The sequence below is a fragment of the Pantherophis guttatus genome, chromosome 6 (assembly GCF_059756535.1).
Source record: "Pantherophis guttatus breed Tessera chromosome 6, ASM5975653v1, whole genome shotgun sequence".
NCBI lineage: Eukaryota > Metazoa > Chordata > Lepidosauria > Squamata > Colubridae > Pantherophis > Pantherophis guttatus.
Genome location: NC_142068.1, coordinates 17,558,976 through 17,571,767, shown reverse-complemented (window position 1 = coordinate 17,571,767; position 12,792 = coordinate 17,558,976). Strand labels below are relative to the sequence as shown.

The 12,792-nt window shown below is 40.3% G+C and overlaps 1 protein-coding gene across 3 annotated transcripts in view; it reads left to right on the top strand.

Annotated features, from left to right (window-relative positions):
- The window catches only part of FNDC3B (fibronectin type III domain containing 3B), a 313,079-nt gene that overhangs the window by 28,178 nt on the left and 272,109 nt on the right, over positions 1-12,792 (top strand). The window contains exon 1 of one of the 3 annotated variants that reach the window (XM_087872515.1): positions 7,811-7,895. The exons of the other annotated variants lie outside the window; for them this stretch is intronic. The gene's annotated coding sequence lies outside the window, so the exon portion shown is untranslated. Of the gene's footprint in view, positions 1-7,810; positions 7,896-12,792 lie in introns of those variants that run through there. 3 annotated transcript variants of the gene reach the window in all.

The window sequence follows — 12,792 nt, the reverse complement described above, 5'->3', positions numbered from 1 at the left end:
AGGAACCCTACCCTGTTATTCAGATCTACAAGATAGGCAGCTGACCATTTCTTAATATTTAAAACTGCTTTTCCATCCAAATTAAAATTGATAAGGGTTCCTCTCAACTTCTAACCATAGAAGTTGGATGTGTCTCAAGACATATCTTTGCATTTTGCTTTCAAAATTGTGAATAATCCCTTTAAGCTGTTTTAATATCTTAATATGATAATATAACTATATAAATTACTGTTTATTCTACAATGTGTTGGCAACACTTATGTAAAGCCGGTGTATTATAAGGATAATATTTATTATAAATATTATATGGAACAATAGCATGGTGCTGGCTTTGACTGAAATGGGAGAACTCTGAAGAAAGATTCTATGTTCTAAGTTGTTTGTCTGTCTGTGAACTAACCTTATGGCATTTAAAGTTTATTACTGTCTCACAGAAGGGACTAGGAACAATTGATAACAAATTCTGGAGAACTGAAAGGGAATTTTATATCAAAGTTCTGCCTGTGGTAGATTCTGGTCCCTCCGGTTTTCCTTCCTTTCTTGAAACATCTATGTATAAGATAGACAGAATGGAAATAATACTTCAATGGAAATAGTGTATACTTTCAAGATGTCTTGACCGGTTATTCAAGTTTTGCTTTATTGTATTGTAATAAAATTGCCTCAGAAGTAATGCTCATAGGATATGTTTGGTGTACAATTTTCATAATTCCTAGTGAACATTAGTTAGAACCATGGTGGGGTGCCTGTAGCAACTGTCACTTGGCTTCAAGATGGCGGCTATAACTGTGTGATGGAAGACCTGCCTTTTTTTATATGCATTTGGAATATTAAAATGAGACAGGGCTTTGATCACCCAGTTGTGCCCTCCAATTTAAGAAGCTGATGACTGCAGATGCCTTTCAAGTGTGAACATGGCACAACAGGAATTAAGTATCCTATTGTTTTTAGCTATTGGAAAGAGACCTTCCCTTAGAGTTGCCATCTTTTCCCCTAAGTCAACTGAACAACTTCTACATTAGAGTTGCAAAGAAGAGGCAACATAGGAATATGTCTGAATAAACTCATGCATTATAAATACAGGAGCCGTGGTGGCACAGTGGTTAGAATGCAGTATTGCAGGTGAATTCGGCTCACTGCCAGGAGTTCAATTGTCACCAGCTCAAGGTTGACTCAGCCTTTCATCCTTCTGAGGTCGGTAAAATGAGGACCCAGATTATTGGGGACAATATGCTGGCTCTGTAAACTGCTTAGAGTGGGATGTAAAGCACTATGAAGTGGTAAGTCTTATAACTATTGCTATATACAGAAGACCCCATCCTCAGGAGCTGCTGATTCCAGGATGGATTCTTTTCCATCAAATTAGAGAAAGATACAGCTTGGAAAATCTGGAACCTAGATCTGAAAGCACACCTCATGAAATCCACCTTGATTTTGTCACCAAACAATGTCTTCTCTGTGCCCACTCGAGTTGACTTGGACCATGTGGCTGTTAATTTCAAATGGGTGGGCTATGGGTCATATAATGTAAAATTGGTGCAGTTGTCCTAGGTCCGTGATGGCGAACCTATGGCACGCGTGCCACAGGTGGCACACATATCCATATCGGTGGGCACGCGTGCTCAGCTCCGGCGCCAGCTGATTTTTGGGCCTTCTGGGCCCACCAGAAATAGGGAAACAGGCTGTTTCCTGCCTCTGGAAGGTCTCGGGGGGGGAGGCCTTTTTTTTTGCTCTCCCCAGGCTCCAGAACCTTTCTAGGAGCCTGGGGAGGGTGAAAACGGCCTCCCCCCCGGAGGCCAGAAACGGCTTGTTTGCCAACTTCCAGTGGGACTGGAAGGACTGTTTTTGTTCTCCGCAACTTCCAGAGCCTTTCTAGGAGCCTGGGGAAAGAAAAAAACGGGCCTACCGGGCCCACTGTACCATCACGTGCCAGGAGCGGAGGGGGAAGGAGCGGGGGGGGGAAGGAGCGGGGGGGTCACATGCGCGGGGGTGCGGCACATAGAATTATGGATGTGGGCATGCATGCGCACGACCCCCCTTCTCCCCCCCGCTCCTGGCACACGATGGCAAAAAGGTTAGCCATCACTGTCCTAGGTGATTAAATTAGCTTGTTATAGAATGCGGCTTGAACTTGTCCTGTTATTTCTGTCAAAAAAATATTAATAATCTGTTTTGACCAGAAATTGCTGATTCCACAGCAAACCTCTTCAGCTAGCCTACTGTTGTAACAACATTTCTCACATCCTTGCTAATTGCAATAACGAATGCAACTTTTGGTTGAGTTGAGAAAGAACCTCCTGCTGTTTTTCTCTGAATGGAATTAGTGAGGTGCGGAAGGAACCAAGTCACATGAAACATCACAAGCTTTCTATGTGTGTGTGCGTGTGTGTGCGTGTGTGCGTGTGTGCGTGTGTGCACGGTGTGCGCGTAATCCTAAAGGAACAGAGCTATTAAAATAGCATATTTAATTTTTCTATCCTCATTTGGAAACTGCATTTTATTAAACTTCTAAAGTAGTTTGCTTCATTAAAAAAAAAAAAATCAGAATCACATCCTCAAAGTTCTTCCTTTCTTCTTTGATTTCTTTCCCCAGTTTTGAAATGTCATGCCATCTCTCTGGTGAATATTAATGGAGTTATACAATGCAAACAAATCAATATTTATTGATGCTTTGCAAAGTAGCTGGTAAATAGTGCTAAAGTTCTATAACTCGATTTCATTGAGGACTGCATCAGGGTTGTATTTCACCTCAGGAGGCAGGGGGTGGGTGGGGCCAGGGTGGGCATGACCAGCTCTTATTGGGGGCGCCTGTGGTGGCCCAAGCGCTCCCGAGCTCTGTTTTTGCTGGCGGAGGGCTGCAGGAGGCCATTGCAGCCAAAAACAGAGGTTGGGAAGGCCGCTCACAGCCCTCCCGACTTCCGATTTTACTAGCAGAGTCACTGTGGGCCGATCCTTCGCTGTTTCCTGGGCGGCCCCACACCCTGCGGGCCAGATACAGCCCACGGGCCTTTAGTTGGACATCCCTGTTCTATAGGCATTAAGTCTGTGTAGCCTGAAAACAGTAAGTAAATGAATGTAGATGCCTAGGTAGATCAAACCAAGGTTTTATATGGACCAGCATTTTGTGATTAGCAGTCATCATACTGCTGTGTGAGGAGAATAGCTATTTCTCTATGTTCTTTATCTAACTTCAGTATTTAGAGTTCTCTAAGTCATTGCCCATCCCGCTGCAACCTTTTGTGTACCATGGACTGGTTCCGTGAAGAGAGGTTTTTCTGTGGACCGGAGGGGGCATAGTTTCGTGTGCCGCGGATGGGGCTTTGCTTGTTTGCGCAGCCCAGTTTCTGGCATGACATGGCCCAGTGCCAGTCCAGGACTGGGGGTTGGGGGAACCCTGCTCTAAGTTATGTAAAATCCTATTTGATTCCATTGCAGTTAATTAGAATGAGGAAAAGAGATTTCACACTGAAACACACACACACACACATCCTTTTTGTTGTTGTTGTTAATTGCGAAGTTGTTGCTTTTAAAGCAAAAAGGCCTAAGGATGTTATCTTTCCATCACAAGGAAGGCAATCATATCTCTTCATCTTTCTCATTGCCTCTTTTTTAGATACTTACCAGTCCTACTATATGGTATACTTTGAGATGTGGTGATAGGAACAAGTATGTCATGCATTAGTTACGATTGAAGCATTTCAAATTTATATCAAAGCTTCAACAGGCGGATCATTTTATTTTCAGTCCTTCCTATCTTTGTTTCTATTTTTTCATGGTTTGTACCAAGCGGGTTGACATAACATTGGGTTATTACCCTAAAGTCACAAAATGATTTCTGGGTATTCAGAAATAAATCAAGATCCCATGAGTGACATTTATGGAGTAAGGGTTTTGGGGTTTTTTTGGCTCAACTGTAAACATATTAAATGTAATTTGTCCATGGAGATTCTCAGTTATCCAAGTCACGGTTGTCCCAAAAGTGGTTTTTCAAAAGACAACTGGACTTACTTTATTTTTTCCTTGAAGACGTTTGTTTCACTTCTCATCCAAGAACTTCTTCAGTTTTAATTGAATGGTGGAGAATGGAAAGATTTATATTCCTTGCAGTATTAAAAGTCATGGGATATGATTATCTGGAAATCTTTGATGTGGAAATTTGTCAGAAGCTCTTTGGAAGTGCAAGGGTATAATATGTACCAGATGACCTATGTCTGCATGCTTGCTATTCTTAAAGAAGATGAGAAAAAGCACAAAGTATATTTATTCTGTTGGTGTAATAATAATCCATACTGGTTAGGTAGACAGATACTCAATTTCTCACATGCTCCTGAACTGCCTTTGAAAAACTAGCTTAAGATGGAATATGTTCCGCTTTTCAAATGGGCAAATGATTTCAGTATCATTGCATGTTGCTGTCGAAATATCAAATGTTTTGGTTGTTGAGTGAATGTCTTGTACATTTTCCATTCCATTGGAGGGCTCAAAAGTTACTCACAGACAGACAGACAGCTACAACTTTGCCACCACTATACTGGCTGCAGAACAGATGATGGACACACCAAGTCATCATTACAGTCTGCAATGATTTTTAATTTATCAATGTGGTCCTTTCTGTTGACAAATTGACATTGAGAATGTGTTTGAAATACTAGAAGGGAAAATTAGTATTGAACGTTCTTGGCATTAACACACACACACACACACACACACACACACACACACACACACACTTCAAACACACTTGCTAGAAAATAACCCTGCTCAATAAAATAAAATAGAGGTGAAATGCACTCTCAATAAAATGGCTCAATTTACAGAAAATGCTAGACTTAACATTTAAATGGTAAATTGTTGTTTGGAATAAACAGTCATTTAATATTATGTAGGAATTAGGCTTCTGAGTTCTACTTTCAGGTTAGCATTCAAATGCAAGGTGCAATCACTTCGGTAAAACAAGAGCATCATATTGCAGTTGGTAAGCATACCAGTTTCACTGAAACTGAATTTAGACAATTCAGTGAAACTGGCCTGTTTTTTTAATTCCTTGCAACATGTAATTATCTTAAGTAGATAGCCTCCATTTTTTATTTTATTTTTTTTAATTTGATTTATATGCCGCCCTTCTCCGGAGACTCAGGGCGGCTTACAATGCGTTAAGCAATAGCCTTCATTCTTTTGTATGTTTTATACAAAGTCAGCTTATTGCCCCCACAAACTGGGTCCTCATTTCACCTACCTAACTTTTGGGTTCATATTTGAAAGATTTCTGTTGTGATCACTATTCCTTTCATTTGCTTTTCATAAAATTATTTCCTAACTACATTGAACTGCTGTATTCTTTATCATTTTCCCACAAAGGATTCTAATATTCCATGGCTTCTTCCTCATTAGGACTCTTAAATGCTTTATATTTTTCTTGGACAGCTTCTAATTAATTCTTAATACAATGTTTTATTTAAACTGAATTATTCTGCTTTCCTATGGTTGAATTTTCTGTGCCACTGTCACAATTTGTTGTCTTCTTTTTTTGCGTAGAATTTTGATTAAATATTTTTTTCTTGAAGATAAAGCTAATACAAACTAATATAAAGTGAGAAAAAGAAAAGAAATAAAAGAGAACACTAAGAAATTAAAAGATGCTTGCTCCTGGGGAGGAAAGCTATGGCAAATCTAGACAGTATACTAAAAAGCAGAGACATCACCCTGCCAACAAAAGCACGTATAGTCCAGACTATGGTTTTCCCAGTTGCAATGTATGGCCGTGAAAGTTAGACCATAAGAAAGGCTGAGCGCCGAAGAATTGAGGCCTTTGAACTATGGTGCTGGAGAAGACTCCTGCGAGTCCCTTGGGACTGCAAGACAATCAAACCAGTCAGTCCTAGAGGAGATGAACCCTGACTGCTCTTTAGAAGGCCAGATCCTGAAGATGAAACTCAAATACTTTGGCCACCTAATGAGAAGGAAGGACTCACTGGAGAAGAGCCTAATGCTGGGAAAGATTGAGGGCAAAAGAAGAAGGGGACAGCAGAGAACGAGGTGGCTGGATGGAGTCACTGAAGCAGAAGGCCTGAGCTTAAATGGACTCCAGAGGATGGTAGAGGACAGGAAGACTTGGAGGAACATTGTCCATGGGGTCGCGATGGATCGGACATGACTTCACAACTAACAACAAAAAGAAGTAGAAGAAAGAATGGGACTAGAAGACCACCTCCAAGATCACTTCCAGCTCTATTCTGATTGGAAAAAGAGAAGAAAAAGGAAAATAGGAAAAGCAAAAAGCAAAAAAGATATAATGAAATTGGTTTCCAATCTTTAAAGTACTCATAAGTACAATGATAAATTTATTACTTTCTCTATGGTTACAAAGTAACTTACTTTCTATAATCTTTGTTTTCTTGCTTCTTTTGAAGTGTTGGTAATAGTCTTGGGTCCAGCATTATATCATTTTATAAGGCTAAATGTTTTAATAGAGCCTTGATTTTGATTCGTCAGATTGCTCAAATCTGCTGAAAGCTCTTTTGATTTTCTGTTGAAGGCAAAATTTCCATTTTGGTTTTCTTTTTATAAAGGAATATTAAAAATATTCCTTATTTTCAAACAAAATTCTGGTGTTGCAACATCAGGAGTGGTGTACACGAGCTGCTTTGTTTTACAAATTCTGTTGGCATTGCTTGGATTTCCATGATAATGCATTGTAAAAATATAGCTATATGCTTTAGTGGTGGTAATTGTAATCTTTCTGGTTCTTTGATTTGATTTACCACTGAATAATGCAGATTAAGGCTGTGAACTCATATCTAATGGTTTAATCAGAAGCTTTTTTAAGATAAAGAAACCACACTCCATGCAAAACTTCTGTGGTGTGTATTCATCCATACTGAACCATATTTAAGAACATTTTATATAACTGAATTGTTTTATGGCAAAGAGGTTGGGAAAGAGTGATTAAGTAATTGAGGCAGGGGTGAAATGCTCCCGGTTCGGACCGGATTGCCCAATCTAGTAGCGATGGTGGCGGAGGGTTCGGAGAACTGGTAGCAAAAATTCCTGCTCCCCTCCCCCCATGCCCAGCTGAGCCGCGCGATCATCAGAGGCTGTTTTTTTTATTTTTAAAAGTATTTTTTCTACAATCTCTTTGGCCGAAAAAATGCTTTTAAAAGTAAAAAAAAAAAAAAATTGGCCATGCCCACCCAGTCACATTACCCCCCCACAAGCCACGCCCACAGAACCGGTAGTAACAAATTTTAGATTTCACCCTTGAATTGAGGACAATACTTTGTAATGTATATATTACACATTTTGGGGCAAAATGGTTTAAAGTGTTACCTTGTTAATTACTTCTTGTTTGCTTTGCTTTTAGTTCCCATCATTGTTCGTTACCTTTTAGTGATCCATCAAATCCAGTATAATAGCTTTTTCACCTTAATCTTAGAAAGACTACTGTAAAGGCTTCAGAATAAATGAAGTGATCCCTTTGGAAGACTGTGCAGAGATACTCTGCTTAACTAGGAGATGGTGTCAAGCAGAAAGATCAGGTCCCTACATGAAGGTCCAATTAAACTTATTTATTGCTACTCACGCCTATGCACAGACATATTCTCAACTAACAAACACCAACTTGGAGTTCGATAAGGTTCAACAGAATTCAATGGTGATTGGATTTAGTTCACTTGTGGCTACATAGGGATTCTAGGCTGATCCCTCTTTTAACTCCACCCCCAGGTTCCATCATTCCTTCTCCTACCCTCTAGTACCTTAAGGCAGAATCATAATTCCACACTCTTATGCTAACATTGTTCTCATTTTCTAGGCATAACACCCTCAGAATTCTAATTAGAACTCATCCATTTGGATCAGTAGTGGGTTCCACTTACCTTCGCTACCGGTTCGGAACTGTGAGTGCTCGTGTGCGGTGCTTCTGTGCATGCATAGAGCATCTGTGATGACATCCTGGTGGGTGGTCAGAGCCTCCTCCCACTGCCACTATTGGTTCACCTGGACCAGGGCGAACTGGTAGAAACCCACCACTGATTTGGATGGAATATATGTCCTTTCAGTATCATATCCCTTATATTTAACAGTGGCTGATTCTGGCCCTTTAGCTGTTTGTTGCTATAGCAGAATGAAAATTCACTTCTGGCCTAAAGCCAGTTGGGTGGTGAAGACAGGAGGCATGGCCTGTGCTTCTTTACAGTTCCATTAAAAAAAAAAACTTATGAAATAGTCAGATCAGTGATGGGTTCCTCCCGGTTTGGCCCGGTTCGGCCGAGCCGGTAGCGGTGATGATATGACGTCCCCGAACCGGGTCTGCCCCCCTGGCCCCAGCGTTATTCTTACCTTTTATTTGGCCCCACCCCCAATCTATTGCTGCCTCCCGAGTCCCACTGATCGGCTAGAAGGAAAAAGCTGTTTAAACTGTTGCCGCAGGGCTTCAAAGGGCCGCCCTACAGCTGATCAGTATTAAAAGGCAGTGTGGTGGTAGACCACACTGCCTCCAAAAACAAATGAGTAGATCGGTGCCTGCAAAAACAAATGGGTAGACTGGTACAGCTCTGCAAGCAGTTAAAAGCCTGGTAGACCAGTACCTCTGCTAAATCCTAAAGAATTGTCACATGACCATCAAGCCATGCCCACAAAATAATCCATGGCCACAGAACCGGTAGTAAAAAAATTTAGAACCCATCCCTGAGTCAGATGGATTAATGTTGAATACTTCAAACAGCTAAATGTGTAGGAGTGGGGTGGGGCTATCCTTTCTTAAGCCTCCTAAAAAGCTGTAGCCTTTTTTCAAAATCTTGGCATCTTGGCATCATTTAAAACACATGTATACACAGACATGTTTTATTTTAAGTTATTACAAAAAGATATTTTGCCATTCTTGGCTTTTAAGAAGTTGGAAACCAAACAAGGTTTGGGAATGCAAACTGTATGTCATGTAAAGTCAGCCTAGTTCAAACTTACTGAATCCCAAGCATATGTTGGACTGTTTCTCTTTGGCTTTCAACACTGCATTTAGAACTAAAAGAATTCTAGCTTGGGAGAGTTCGTATATTAAGTGTTGAATTATGAACTGTTCGTATCTTCTTTGCTCTCTCATCTTGTTTTCTGGACTGTCCTTGGAAATAATCTCTTTATGTCTGGAGTCTTATATTGTTCTGTGATCTGGTTTGTTTTAAAAACTGGGAACAGTCGAAGTGTGGCCTGATGACAGATATTATCAAAAACATGGCAAACCACAAGCTTCATGTTGTGCAACATGCTTAAACTGTGCTATGCTTTATGTTAAGGGTCTGTGTTAAGGACTGTATTCATCTGCTTGAAAAGCTACCAAATATATATATTTTTTCTGACACTCATAATGCTCTGGTGAGTTTTTTTTTTTTTTTAATTTGATTTATATGCTGCCCTTCTCCGGAGACTCAGGGCGGCTTACAATGCGTTAAGCAATAGCCTTCATTCTTTTGTATATTTTATACAAAGTCAGCTTATTGCCCCCACAAACTGGGTCCTCATTTCACCTACCTTAGAAAGGATGGAAGGCTGAGTCAACCTTGAGCCTTGGAGAGATTCGAACCAGCAGAAATTGCAGGCAGCTGTGTTAATGACAGGGTGCACTAAACCACTGTACTATCAAGACTCTTTGAGTTGTATCAGTTATAGGAGGTTGATATAATACAGGGTCCCGATAGAAGCTGGCTTCTTGATTCCCTTTCAGTATGCTGGCTACAGATTGTGGGAACTGAAGTTTAGCACATTAGGAAGCCACCAGTTTACAAGGATGCTATGTTATCTTTACTTTTCCACAGCAAGAGGGAGAGAGGGCCTGAAGCCTTTAGATCAGGGGTGTCAAACCTCTGGCCACGCCCATGCCCAGTTTAGCGAACAGGGGAAAAAAGTCCCAATATGTCATGTGACCCTGCCGTGACGATGCGTGTTTGACACCCCTGCTTTGCATGTATGGGAGTTTAGGAATCTCAGAAGGTCTTAACAAACAGATTTTTTTTTAAAAAAAATTTATAAATGCTAATTGATCAGGCACCTGCGATCTGACTGACATGTACCCTGTATCTGCATAACTTCCCTTTTGCTCTTATAATTCATTTTGGAAATCCTACATTATTTAAGCATTCAGTGCATGTGCTACAGCTTATCCCTTTTAAGAACATTTCTTAGTTGACAAAAAGCTATCAGACTCATAATTTTTGCCTACCATGGACTAATATTGTCTTTTCATAGCATCCTTGATATAGTTTTTCCTCCTTTTTTTGAAAGGTTTGTTTAGTTTTGGTCTAATATTCTCTTTTCACAGCATCCTTGATATAGTTTTTCCCTTCTTTTTAAAAAAGTTTGTTTAGATTTTTTAGCAGGAAATTAAAAAAAAAAACAGGCATACAAGTGAAATACAATATTGCGTAATACAAATACATTGTATAAAGAAGCATTTGGTTGTATAATCTTTCCTTTCCTCACATATTTTTCTTAGTTTAAGTAAGAAAAATGACTTTAAATGACTACTATGACTTTAATTTATGTGCAAAATTTACTAGCATTGTGGTTGCCAAACTGGGATTAAGACTCATCTGATATCAGAAACATATTGTTAATCCAATCCAATTGACAGGTGAAATGTCAACCTGAAAATACATTTCTTTACTACCTAATGGGATAGAACAAAGAAGTTAATTTTTAAAAAGCTCTTAAAACTTGACTGAAAGTTAACTAGGAGATTGGCTTACAAATTTAGTTCTCATTAGATTTAATGTATAGAGATCACATGCAGCAGTAACCTGAAAAGCAAGGTATTTTAGTATGGCAGTACTGTTAGTGAGTTGCAGTGTGCAACAGATTATGCTGATTAAAATGGTCTTTTTGGGTAAATGATAGTTCTTTACCAATCTGGTGACTTCATTAAGTGAATCTCTCAGACTTCTCATGAGCCATGAGCTAGTTGGGAATTCTGAATCTTTTATTGTGGATTCCTTCAGAAGGTGAGCAACACTGAGGAGAACAGTGTTTATTGCAAATATTGTTGGGTGCCTGCTTTATAAGAAAGAGGGACCCCAAATGAAGGAAAAGCAAAGATGTTTATGAACATTGAGGGCTACCAGGCAGGAAATCCCAGGCACCCAACTTGCTGATCAGTTTGGGGAAACCAAGGAAATCTTGGAGTATCCGATGTTAGTTTGTTTTTTAGATGAAATAGGCCTTTCAGAAGGACGGTAGAGCTGGGAAAGTCTCGGGAGGGACAATTGAGGTCATCTGGCTGATGAGGGATGGATCCCTGGGATTTCTTATTTATTACATTTATTGATTTCCTATCTTATCACTCTGTTGCAGTTTCTCCGTGAGGTCTGCCCTTGGGCAGTGCTATGAGCTGATCAGGAGGCTCCTGTGCTTGAGTTTAAATGGGATTGCAGGGGACTTTTTTCTGAGGGTAGGGAGGATCAGTTAGGCTCAGATGGGATAAGGGAGAGGTGTCAAACTCATGGCCCATGGGCCAGATCCGGCCTGTGGGTTGTTTAGATCTGGCCTGTGGGACCACCCTGGAAACAGCAAAGGACCGGCCTGTGGTGCCCGTGCCAGTGAAAATGGAGCTCGTGAGGGCTGCGTCCAGCCCTCCCAAGCTCCATTTTCACTGGCAGAGGGTTGTAGGAAGCCATCGCAGCTGAAAACAGAGCTCGGGAGCCCGTTTTCGCTGGCAGAGCGCTTGGGCCTCCACGGGCGCCCCCAATATGAGTGATGTCAAAATAGACACGCCCACCCTGGCCCCCGAGGTGAAACACAACTCTGATGCGGCCCTCACTGAAATCGAGTTTGACACCCCTGGGGATAAGGCGAAGAAAGGAACTGGGTTTGACCCTGATTGCATCTAAAATACAGGAAGGAAAAAAGGGCGCAGCCTCCATTTAGTTGCTGGATTTATTTCTGCATCCTGTCTGCAATGCGATGGCGACTTCATCTATTTATATAAATTATACTAGACAGTAATGGTTATCCTTGATGTTGCCTAATCACTTTCTTTAAACTGCACCTGAGTTTGCCGTGCTTTGCAAGAGCCCAAGACACAGTACTTAAAATACCTGATTGCTAAGATGATGTTTTCTTAGATCAAAGCAGAGACGCCCGTGGCTTCAGTCATGCAGAACGTGAGGTCATACTTAATTTAGAAGCAAGCATATCCCTGCTTAGCTTTTTTTTGCAGAAAATTTCAATATGCTCTTTTTTCCTCTAGTTAACCTTCATTCCAGTGCAAAAGGAGGAGATAAAAAAATGGGGCCACATTTACAGCTACAAATCTAGGCACTCTTTTGGTTAACGTCCAATTTATTTTCTAACAGAGAAAATGAATGTATGCATTTTCATAATTTAATAGTGAAGATATAGATGTGTCCCTTGAGGTTCTGTGACATGCTATAGAACTGCCCACCGGTTGACGTGAACTGCGAGATGGGCATCAAATAAATATAATAATAAAGACAAAAAAAAAAAATAAGCAAATAAACCGTAGATCTGTTTCCTACCTTTAAAAATGTCTGTTTCTTCATTGTGGGAATTTCTATATTTCCATCTTTGTACATATAACAAACCTATTGTCCCTCCCCCTTCTTCTTTAGCCTTTTTAATTTCTCTCTTTCTCAAGAGTGCCGTTTGTAATTAAAATAAAAAGTACCTCAAAATGTCAATTTCGCATGATGCAATGCAATTTGTCCACTGGCTTGTAATAAAGAATGATACTTTGTTTGCATAGGAAATCCCAGTGAAAGATAAAGAAAATATTATGTTAACTGATAG